The following is a 9544-nucleotide window of genomic DNA, read 5'->3' as shown; positions in this document are numbered from 1 at the left end:
TTGTCAAATACTGGATTCCTTAATTGTACCACACTTACACACCATATCTTAAATACCATAAAAGAGGAAGCGGGATGGAATCATTGTTGGTAGTCACAATTTACAATTAAGACTACCTATTGACATTGCGCCTTTTAAGGAATTTGACAATTACATTTGTGGACGAGCCACTAGATAAAGCTTTGCAAATACAGTTAGAAACACAACGTACTCAGTACTCAAATAGACAGTCCCTTAAGAGACAGTTATAAAAACTTAATGTACCAGGCATGTATAGTAACCTTAAGCGTAACAATTATCAATTAGCTGTAAAGTGTGACTTAACGACCCTTGAACACTGGCGCCAAGCTAAGGTCCAATTACATAACATAATAAACCCACTTAAATAAAAAAAAAGCTACAGCACAAACACTGATCTTTACAAATAAAAGTTCACGTGCTCAGTCGTGTTAATAAAAAATTACTAGAAACAGCTGCACAAGGAATTCAGCGGATGCTATGCAGCTTAAGGTTTAGCCAGTTGCCAGTCCCTAATATTTAAGGAAAGAGGTTCATATAAGAACAGGTTACATACAATATGTGTTTATATCTCTACCAGCTTATCCCGCCTTGGCGGAATGAAGATAAATACTAAACGTTGGAAGTCGACATATGAACAACTCCCGGTAGTGGCCAGGTTCTTAAACACTGCCAGGCCTACACCTCGGACGACATTTCACTCCCCGCCAAAGGGCTGGCACAATCAAAAGTTTCTACCCGAATCACAAAGACATTCCAATAACTCAGGAACATAGAAACACACGGCACAATCTTTGACTCGATATATGGGTAAGCGTGTAAAGGAAGACATTACACTACTGACAAAATCGCAACTTTGACATTAAGCATTTTACACATGGACAACAGTACTAATAGAGTGCAGGCTTTGAAAATGGCAACATGAAATCATTTGATTACAAGAGACACAAAGCACTAGTAAAACTTCTGATAAAACTTTCAAATAACGGCCACCATTTAACTAGGCCAACTGAAGTCTTCTACAACACCTTAAAGTTCGACTATGAAAGTCTCAGCACAATAATAAAGCTTAAATGGCTCTGAGTGTGTCGGTCAACAAAACACAATTACGGCCACTTACTTCATATCACGTACACACTACGAGGTAGCGGTTTCCACAGCTTCACCGCTTCACTTCAAATTTTATTCCCAGCGAAGTCACAGAACTTTTATCTCCAAGCTGCCCATGTCGCCAAAACGCCCGACCAACTTCACACCACAACATACAACGGTCATCACACTCGTTCGGCAGCCGTTGACACTCGTCTCCCAGCGAATGTCACGAGGGTTACCTACCCGTCGAAGGCTTACAACCAACTCGCTTCGCCCGCGAACCCGAAAGATAAGACACGCGAAAAGCAAAGACAGCTTAGCTCAGCCACAATCGATCTCAGTGATACATGAACAAAATAACACTGGCGCCAGCTCGTCACGGCTCATGGCGCATTGATGTAAAAACTAAAGCCTATAAGAAAATAATGATTTGGCTAATACACAGATTCAATTTGCCTAACAAACATAGTGTCGGTCATATCGCGAAGCTTTTAATTTAGATACGTAATAAACATGAAAACTAGAGCCAGAATTAGAAAGCAGACGATTTTGTTTCCCTTGCAATATAGAAACCTAACGCTACGTGATCTAGGTTTCTTATAATACTGTACATTAGATGGGTAGCCATCTGCGACAGTCTAGAGCTGTGCAAGAGTAACTGTGGAGCACCCTACACAGGGTGAACATTGATGAAACGGAAAAACTGTCGGGACGGATTCCCGACTGTAAATGGAGGGAAAAAGATCCTGTGAACATGTGTCCGGAAATGGATCGTTGCCCCGGTAGATGGCGCTGACGAATGACTGTTCCTCTTTACCACGCACCGTGTGTTCCTTCTGTGTCGCAGGCTGTGTGATTGACGCACCGTACTGCAAGCAGCTGAATGGTCAGGTATTCAACTCGGGCACAAGCCGAGATGGTGTTTTGTACGGACGAGGACGTGAAACGGTCGAGAAGCAACACGGCTATACCATAACAAGTACCCTCTCAGACACCAACCACATCACACATTCCAAGCCTTTCTTTGGCGTTTGTGTGATCATGAGTCTTTTCAGACAGACGTACGTTCATCAGATTTGATCAGGTTCTGGTACATTGAGACGAACCCTAGACCAAGCTCCAGGCATGTGGCCCGCCAACAAGGTGTAAGCCAAAGTAGGATTATGTGTATCCTGCATGACAACCGCTACTACCTCAGTCACTTGCAGCCCCAGTGGAAGCCACTTTGAACATCTGTTGTGAAGTGGATGCAATACAGGTCTGTACTGCGTTCCCGGAAAATTTGTTGTCGTTGCACTCACACCATCCAATACATGTTCACTCCGTTTTCAGGCCACGAGTGGCCTACCGGGACCATGCGACCGCCGTCTCATGCTCAGTGGAGGATGCGGATAGGAGGGGCGTGGGGTCAGCACACCGCTCCCGGTTGTTGTGATGGTATTCTTGACCGAAGCCGCTACTAATCGGTCGAGTAGCTCCTCAATTGGCATCACGTGGCTGATTGCACCCGAAAAATGGCAACAGCGCATGGCGGCCTGGATGGTCACCCATCCAAGTGCCGACCACGCCCGACAGCGCTTAACTTCGGTGATCTCACGGGAACCGGTGTATCCACTGCAGCAAAGCCATTGCCCCAACACAGGTTCATAGGATCTTTTTCTCCTCCCTTTGGGTTGGGTTGGTTTTTTATGGGGGGGGGGGGAGGAGGAGATCAGACAGCGAGGTCATCGGTCTCATCGGATTAAGGGAGGACGGGGAAGGACGTCGGCCGTGCCCTTTCAATGGAACCATCCCGGCATTTGCCTGGAGCGGTTTAGGGAAATCACGGAAACCCTAAATCAGGATGGCCGGATGCGGGATTGAACCGTCGTCCTCCCGAATGCGAGTCCAGTGTGCTAACCACTGGCCGGCCGTTGTGGCCGAAAGGTTCTGGGCGCTTCAGTCTGGAACCACGCAACCGCTACGGTCGCAGGTTCGAATCCTGTCTCGGGCATTGATGTGTGTGATGTCCTTAGGTTAGTTAGGTGTAAGTAGTTCTAAGTTCTAGGGGACTCATGACCTCAGATGTTAAGTCCCATAGTGCTCAGAGCCATTTTGCTAACCCCTAAGTCACCTCGCTCAGTCTCCTCCCTTTCCAATCAGGAATCCGTCCCTGCATTTTGTCTGTTTTACTAATTTTCGCCATATGTATCTCCTTCATGAACGCTCATAATGTGACATACGCAGTTAATGAGCTTCACGCAGCCGATTTCTCATGGAAGAAGTGGTCCAAGCTATAATTCTATACTGTGTACACGAAGTCTATATTTTCCAGACAGTCTGTTTTTCAAGGTTCTGTCTGATGTTACAGTGCCTGAAGATCGAGCAGGCATTAGCTGATCCGCACGTGCCTTGCGGAACTGCACCAGTGTGCTGCGGCGGTGTGCCCAAACAGCTGCGGCGGCAGTGTTATCAGCTGGGATGGCCTCTGCGGAGATTACGTGGCTGGCCGGCACAGCTGTGAGTGTCCGGCAAACGGTCGCATTGATTTCACATCGCCAACACGTACGTGTCCCGTGCGCTCCCTACCTGCTTCCTCTATGTCCAAGATTCAACTCCACAACTGCTTACTGTTTCTCATGGTTCTGAACACCTAATTCGCAGAATGTGCTCCTTCAGGAAACGTCTTATCGCGATACTGAAGTTGAAACACAGTGGCTGAAAATCTCGGGAGGTGATTTTGGTCGTCAGCTGTCTATTACTATACGGAGCATTTCTCTCCATACAGTCACCACATAAATACGTTCGCGATGGACCACCTATCGCGCCATGTTGCTCTGCCAGGCGATTTGACGTCCGTTCGCCAAACACTTGTCGTTTTTCTGTGTGGCAGCTTAAGCGTGTGGAAACATTGTCGCTTTTCATAAACTTTATTATCTAGGGTTCCAACGCGATGATCCTCAGAAGCAACTACCTAAACATTCTGTGTCACAATAATGGAGGAAAATATTTATCATGGAGGTAATAAAAACCGAACACCATGACAAATTCAGATGACTATGTATGCAATGACTAGTTCGTTAATGCTGTTTTACGATGTTATGTCAGCCTCAGTGTGTGTTACTGACGTTGTAACAATACCAACTTCGGACGTTTATGTTTGTGGTCGTTATGGAAATCACACGTGAAGAATTAATGAACTAGAGTGTTGGATACGTATGGATATTGGGTGCAAAGGCTTCCAGATATACGGTTGGGGGGGGGGGGGGGGAAACTTTCATGAGACAGGTTAATTTTCAAGCTGATTGCGGATTGTTGAGTTTCCAAAGAACCATGAAGCGTCTAATAGCAGTGTTAATGCCTTATTTTGGACGATCTGGACCGCGCGTCAGAGGCGCCTTGTCACGGTTCGCGCGGCTCCATCCCCGTCGGAGGTTCGAGTCCTCCCTCGGACATGGGTGTGTGTGTTATCCTTAGCGTAAGTTAGTTTAAGTTACATTAAGTAGTGTGTAAGCCTAGGTACCCATGACCTCAGCAGTTTGGTCCCATAGGAACTTACTACAAGTTTGCAATTGGATGATTTGAAGTTTCTTCTTATGCTTAGACGCTTCATATACCCATATGGGGCAAGTACACAACATTACTAGCGATATTATCAGCCCGTAAAGTACGAACAGGACGCTCTTTTTTTGTTTAGTAATGATCGTCTGTAAACAAACTGTTCGCCTTATTCAATAAGTCTGTTATATGGTTCTTGAAGATAAGGCGTTTATCGAAGTAAAATTCAAGATATTTTGCTGAATCAGTCCAAGAAATGTGTTCACTGAATAACACTTGTGAGTTCTGGAAATCCTGCCTTTTTCTTCTTGTCACTAGACTTTTGCTGAAATACTGTTTCTCCGATACCGAAAATCCTCCCTATAAACTGTTTAATCTCGGAATCATGAGCCAAAGGCTATTTCAAATATGCTGGATTCCATGCATTTGGCACTGTTTGTCACCTCATGTTCAAAGTCGGTTAGCTCGCGACGAGCTGCCAGTAAAAGAATTCTGCCATGTGAGGATGATTTCCGAAACTTTATAACTTGATTTTTAAGTTATATTATACTGTTAGTCGCTATTTTAATACAAGCCACATGTGTGTTGGGCATACGCGAGCACACATTGAGCTTTGCAAAAATCGTAAACAGTTTTTTATTTCTTCATCGTATTCTGACTTGGTATTGGTCAAAGACGTCATGTTACCTGTGCCTTGGAGGAACACTGGCAAGTCACATTATTGCAACACCTCTCAGAAACCTGAGTAACCACCTTTCGGAAAGCGGCCCGCTGTGAGAGGCACAGGAAGAGAGTCTAGGGGGTTCTGGAAGCTACTGACCGGGATGTGGAGACACATCGGCTCCAGTGCTGTGACCAGCTGCGCCGGGTTTCTCGGCCGAGGATCCATGGAGCTGACAGCACGGCCTAGGTAGTCCCCCAGATTCTCGACTGGTTTTAAATCAAATGGTCCAAATGGCTCTGAGCACTATGGGACGTCATCAGTCCCCCAGAACTTAGAACTACTTAAGCCTAACTAACCTAAGGACATCACACACATCCATGCCCGAGGCAGAATTCGAACCTGCGACCGTAGCGGTCGCGCTGTTCCGGACTGAAGCGCCTAGAACCGCTCGGCCACTGTGACCGGCTGGTTTAAAATCTGGGAAGTTTAATGGACAATGGAGCACGGTAAAATCATCCTGGAGCTCTTCGAACCACGCACGTACAATGCGAGCTGTGTGACACGTTGGATTGTTCTGCAGGTTGATACCATCGTGCTGAGGACAAAAAAACTGTATGCAGAAACGGACATGATCCGCAAGTGTAGAAGCATACTTACGTTGATCCGTTGCGTCTTCCATAATGACGAGATGATCCTGGTAATGCAGGAAAGCATTCTCCAAACAGGATGTTTGTTTCCAGACGTTTCAAGCCTTACGTGCCAACGGCTACCATTCCAAGGAATTATAATACGTGATTAATCTGAAAAACGTTGCGGACGTCCAGTTGCGGTAATGGCAAGCAAATTCCACAACCCGTCGCCGATGAACAACAGTGAGCGTGGGTGCATCATGAACAAGGCGCTTGCAACGTTCGCTGAACGTTCGGTGAGGAGCCACTTGTGGTAGCCCCTTGCTTCACCTCGGTGGTCACTCGCGGAACTGTTGCATGTCTATTCGACCGTACACATGTCTGCAGCGGTGTACCACTGTTGCCTCGGAGCCGGTTTTGGATAGCGCCATTTTGCCATGTGCGGCATACTTTGACAAGGCACCAGGAGAACAGTCTTTCACCCTTGGCCTGAAAGCTAATGATCATACCCATTCGGCCGTAGATAAATCACACCGTCTCCGCATAACGACCAGGACAGCAGAGTTTGCCGCGTCCTCTCCGAAACTTTCCATACACGTTGTACTGCTAGTGGTGCCACCCGCCGACTGTGAGTGATTGTTGGTCGATTACGTCGAACGTAGGCGGTGGTCGCATTAATGTAAACATAACGTGTATAATAATGGGAGACAGCGCTATAGCCTTACGCTATGCGCTGCTCTGAAGTCGGCTGTGCTATATTAGATGCCTCGAAACATTAGCAGACTGTTTTTTTAGATTGTTTTTGTTCTTAACCAACAGTCGTTCCAAACAGAAAATGTTACAGTGCTTTCGTGAATAACACGTGGTCAGGAACGCTTTTTCAGATGTTCTCCTGGTCTTAAATTTATATTTGATCCCTTAATCGACGGATTTATCCTCATTAATGTAACTTTCCTTTTGTTATATATTTAGAATAATATATGACATACGAAAAGGGAGCTTTCGTAGTACAGGATGTTCCTTGGTATGGACTGACGAAACAGGTGTTCGTTCTATGGTCTCATCATCAGAATTCTGAGAACATACACTGCCGGAAAAAAAAATTAGCACGCTCTTTTAGAAGTTTGCGAATCACTCAAAATTGCGAATGAGCCCATTGGGACTGTGCACAGTACTTAGTGGCGTGCATTTGCCTTTCTTTGTGCCCATACTTCTTTCATTCTATTGCTGTGGGCTTCTTTTCTTTCTTGAGACCACGTAGTTCCAGTCTTCTTCTTTGGTTTCTCCTCTTGGTCAACTTGCCACTTGTGAACTTTGGATCTGAAGATTTCCCTGTTTTCGATATCCTTTGGTGTAATTCCTGCTAGTTTCAGATCTGTTTCCATTTCGCCAATCCATTTCATTGGGTCTCTTTTAGATTTATTTCTGTTTTCATAGAATTCAACTATTTACTTTGTAAATCTGTCCGGTTTCACTCATTTGACGTGTCCATAGAATCTTAATCTGCGTTTTCCAATGCCACTCTGAATATTAGAGTATTGTTTGATTTCCTATTTGTCTCTAAGCCGAAACTGTTCATCTACAAGCTTTGGGCATAAAATTTTTCTTATGATATTCCGTTCCTTTTTCTGAATGTTTCCTGTGTCTGTTTTCCTGTTTAAAATTAGTGTCTCTGATTCATATAGGCATTCTGGTTTAATGGCGGTATTGTTTTGTGTGATTGTAGACACATTTTTTACTGTAGATATTTTGAGTGAGTCGACAAGCAGTGTCCATCTTTTGGCATCTGACTTCGTTGACTTTCGTTTCTATTCCATTTTCCTGAATCGTTTCACCGAGATATTTAAATTGTGGCACTCGTTTAATTTTTCCATATTTTGTCTGCATGAATTTAGGTGCTTGTTTGTTGCAAGTCATACATTCTGTCTTTTCAAGAGATAGTTGCAGGCCGACTTTTTTGGCAGTATCTTTCACGTGTTCAATCTGTTTTTTGGCTGTTGAAACATCGCGAGTTAAGATGGCTAGATCGTCTGCAAATGCTAAGCAATCTACTGTCAACTATCCTCTGCCGAGAGTAATTGGCTTGTCAATCTTGACGACTGATTTCAGTTTGCACCATTCTTGTATCACCTTTTCAAGGACGCAGTTGAACAGTAGTGGAGGGAGTCCATCTGCTTGCCTTACTCCTGTTTTCATCAGAAAAGGTTCAGAGATTTCCCCCATAAATTTGATTTTAGATTTTGTGTCTATCAGTGCATGTTGTATGATTGCAAGTGTTTTCAGATCTAAACCCTGTTCTATTAATATTTGGAATAATGATTGACGATTAACTGAATCTTAGGCTTTTTTAAAGTCAATAAATGTGCAAACTACATCTTTGCCACTTATTCTGTGGTATCTTAAGATTAGTTTTAAGTTCAGAATTTGCTCTGGACATGAAAGGCCTGGTCTGAATCCTGCCTGATGTTCTCCAATTTTTGGTTCTAGTTGTTATTGTGCTCTATCGAGAAGGCATTGGGATAGAATTCTGTAAGCTGCTGATATAAATGAGATTACCCTATAGTAGTTTACATCCGATCTATCTCCTTTCTTGGGTAGAGGATGGATTAAAGCATTTTTCCAGTCATCCGGAGTTCGTTCTGTTTACCAAATATCTTCTATTATTTTGGTGATTTCTTTTATAGTATTTGGGCTTACTGTTTTGAGGATTTCCGCTACGATTCCATCTTCAACTACAGCTTTATTGTTTTTAAGATGTTTTATGTGTTTGGTGATTTCCTCTACATCCGGTGATAATAAGTTGGGGTTTGTGGATTCAGGATCCTGAGGCGGAAATCTTTGTGTTGGTTGTGGGAAATACAGCAATTTTTCAGAATATCTTGCACTCAAAATTTATTATTGCAACAGCGCATATGGAGTATATAAAATGATTACATTAACAGATAAACAACATCATCGCTTCTGATGTACCAGTTATCGACCCATGGCGAAATACCCATATTATTATGTGATGTAGTTCCCACAGTCGCTGATGCCGGCCGGAGTGGCCAAGCGGTTCTAGGCGCTTCAGTCTCGAACCGCGCGACCGCTACCGTCGCAGGTTCGAATCCTGCCTCGGGTATGGATGTGTGTGATGTCCGTAGGTTAGTTAGCTTTAAGTAGTTCTAAGTCTAGGGGACTGATGACCTCAGAAGTTAAGTCCCATAGTGCTCAGAGCCATTTTGAACCCACAGTCGCTGACTCTGGCATCAAAGCAATTGTACAATTTGTGAATACTATCCCGGGATACGTTGTGCCACGCCTGCTCGACATCTTCGCGTGGTCCTGTGACGCTGTTAGCTGACAACGCTCGTGAGTCACTTCTCGTTCCGTCATATCCCACACATGCTCGGTTGGAGACACGACTGGAGCCCGTGCTGCCTAGGGAAGTCGCTGCACGACTAGCACAGCACGTTGGGTTCCACCTGCAGTGTGTTGGTGAGCAATATCCTACTGGAACAACACATCACCTTCCTGTAGCAAAAATCACAGAACAACGGGACTAACAGCATTCTGCACGTATCCAGCGCTGGTTGACGCCCATTCAGAAACACAGAACGTGAAC

General features: G+C 44.6%; 1 pseudogene; it reads right to left on the bottom strand.

Annotated features, from left to right (window-relative positions):
• Positions 1 to 2625: 2625 nt before the first annotated feature.
• LOC126417599 (5S ribosomal RNA) lies at positions 2626 to 2743 on the bottom strand (annotated as a pseudogene).
• Between the last annotated feature and the right edge of the window lie 6801 nt (positions 2744 to 9544).

The sequence above is a fragment of the Schistocerca serialis genome, chromosome 8, assembly GCF_023864345.2.
Source record: "Schistocerca serialis cubense isolate TAMUIC-IGC-003099 chromosome 8, iqSchSeri2.2, whole genome shotgun sequence".
NCBI classification, from domain to species: Eukaryota; Metazoa; Arthropoda; class Insecta; order Orthoptera; family Acrididae; genus Schistocerca; species Schistocerca serialis.
This window is presented reverse-complemented; position numbering and strand designations above follow the sequence as displayed.